Consider the following 3,293-nt stretch of genomic DNA (forward strand, 5'->3'; position numbering starts at 1 on the left):
CAGCCAAAATGGGCATTAATTAGACAAGCAAACTATGCCCTTTATTTAAGCTTAGCCATTCATTTAAACTAAAGTCATACCATATTAATGAAGAAAATAACAAAAGGGAACAACTTTTCCCTAAAAGGTGGAACTATGTCCACCAACTAAAGTTACTTGCTTTCTTTTTAGTTGCAATTCAACTAAATAGGCTTCATGGCATCTTGGGCTCCAATTTAAGTGATGAATGACTATCTCATCTACTTGGGCTTCAAAGTGGGCTTATAATTGGCTTCTTGGACTCATTTAAGCTTCATTTTCATTAAGGCCTTGGATGCAAGTAATGAGTGTGCACCCAAAAGTAAGATTTGGCCAAATTGGAGATGACAAAGGTTCTTTGGACTTGCATGGAGCTTTTCCCTCATTTCCTTCATTAGTTTGGGCCGAGTGTTCCATGGCTAAGAACTTAAGGGCTAAAAATGTTGAAGTGACCGGAGATACATCACAAGAAATGTTTACAAAAATATTTTTTACCTTGACAAAAACATTTGTATATGAACAAAACAAAATATTTATATAACTTACGAAAGCTTTTATATATAAACAGAATGAATTATTCACATAACTTATGAAAATATTTATATATACAAAAACAAAATATTCATATAACTTAAAAATTTATATATAAACAAAACGAACCATTTAAAAAGTTGATAAATACATTTTTATATACACAAAATGAAATATTTATATAACTTACAAAAGTATTTATATATAAACAAATTGAAATATTTATATAAGTTACAAAAACATTTGTATGAATTTTTAAGTTTAATAGAAAATGTGTATAAAAATATTATATAATTTATGAAAACCAAAATTTTTAGATTTGACTATCATTTCCAAACATATAACATTTATGTGCGTATAAAAAGAATAGTTTTTACTTTCCTTGATTAAGAGCAAATATCCACACAACTCTTATATATTTCAAACTATCACACAAAACCTATTTAGATTCCTAGCCACAATCATTGAATTCAACTTGTGTCAATAACTCTTGAAATCCTTTTAGATTCTATTGAAAAACCTCAATTCAATCCTGATTTCACAAATTCTAAAGGTACTCAAATGAACAACTTTAAACCCAACTAACACATGTTTACAATATAGAACCTTTGTTTCATAAATTTTATAAATTTCTATACAAATTGAAATATTACAAAACTTGGCAAGGACAAAGAAAACATATACATAGTTTACTAGAGAAATATTTACCTTAAAAGGATATAAAAACTTCTTGAAAAATCAATTTCTTCCACAGCTAAAGAACACTGTCAACAGTTTTTAGGTTTGATAGTTCAAGCTTCTAGTAATTTTATAAAATTCTATATAAATTAAAAAATTACGAAATTTTGCAAAAATAAACTTCACATATTGATGGTTTAAATAAAAAAATCAACCTGAAAATAATTTAAAAAGCCAAGCAAAACACATTTCTTTAACAAATCACTAACATTGCCAAGCATCTTCCAAATTGGACACATAATCTTGTAACAATTTTAATAAATATCATATAATTTGTAAAATTGTGAAAATTTCCAAAATTAAACTAGTCATGCTAATTTATTTATAAAAATATATTTAACTAAAAAATACTTCAGAAAGCTCTAAAAATTAAATTATTTTCACAAGTCACAGACTTTGCCACAGAAATTTTATGTTTAACACTCAATCTTATAACAACTTTCATAAATCATATTTAATTAGTAAAATTACGAAAATTTTCATTGTAGAACTAGACATACTAAATTTATATATAAAAAATATATTCAGATTGAAAATGTTTAAGAAAACTATAAAAATACTAAATTCTTTTATAAGTTACAAACTCTATAAAAATTTCAAGATTTAACACCTTAAGATTCTAACAAATTTTTTGCCCTTTTTATAACTTATAAAATCAAATAAAATTCATAAAATGGTTAATAATACTCTGTAGCATTTTAAATAATTTTTTTTAAATACTTTAAACTAGCAATTTAAACTCACATCGTATATAAACAAACTATTAAAAATTCCAGATTTTTATAAAATTGAGTTGATATGTAAAATAACATAAAATATAATATATATGAAAAATTATTATTAACAAATAGAAATATTCAAGGGTAACATAAATATTATCAATGAAAATCCAAAAATAATATATATTTTCTTTTGTTTATTATATAAACTAATATACTACTCTTATAGAACAAATAATGTACAATATAAACTAGGACATATTCTACTTTACAATGACACAATTGAATTGAAATTCTAAAAAAACCCAATCCTCAAATCATAAAACACCTATATACCCAAATAAATGAAAATGTTGAGACGTACCTTAATGTGAGAAATTATATCAACATTGCTTCACTATTTTAGTTTTCTTATCGAGAATTCTTCTCTTTCTAAAACTAATACTCAAAATCTTCCTTTTTGCTTTAAAAGAAAATATCATGTCTTTTCTTTTTTTGTTTTCAACATAAGCTTTAAAATGAAATCACATTTACCTTCAATTTAATGACAAATAAAAGTATCTTTTCTTTTTATGGCAAGCTTGACTTTTATCCCTGCTTTTAACTAATAAAATGTTTTTCAAATTTGAACTTACCTTATCCCCTAAAAATTTAAATCTCTTCCTATAATAACATCTATCCTATTTAAAATAATACTAATGCCAATAATAATAATAATAATAATAATAATTGAATTTTGGGTATTACAATTTTCCCCCCTAAAAAAAATTTTCGTCCTTGAAATTAGTACATACCTTAAACTTTAAAGAGCCAGGGATACATCTTTATTTTATTCTTCTTTTCCACATGACCTCGTTTCTTCTGAGTGATTATTCTTGTACATCTTTACCCAAGGGATAACTCTAGTCCTTAGAAATGAATCTTTTCTATCAATGATTTCCAATGTCTATCCTTATTCAACAAATCTTTTGAGGGTTGGTTAGGAGACTAACATACAGGGAGGGTCATGCCAATAATTCCTCAACACCAAAATATAAAACACATTGCGACACCTTCAAAGACTTGGTGGCAAGGCCACACAATATGCAACCGCACTAATCTTTTCCAAATTTCAAATGACCTATAAACTTAGCGCTTAGCTTACTTCTCTTGCTAAATCAAAAACCTCCCTTCTAAAGTCATATCCCTATAAAAACAAAATTTGAAATTTGAAAATCTGATTCTCGCCTATAAAGATCAACATAAATCTTGTCTTTCTATAATAAACTTGATTTTATCAAAAGTAAT

Source organism: Mangifera indica, chromosome 10 (genome assembly GCF_011075055.1).
Source record: "Mangifera indica cultivar Alphonso chromosome 10, CATAS_Mindica_2.1, whole genome shotgun sequence".
In the NCBI taxonomy this organism is placed as follows: domain Eukaryota; kingdom Viridiplantae; phylum Streptophyta; class Magnoliopsida; order Sapindales; family Anacardiaceae; genus Mangifera; species Mangifera indica.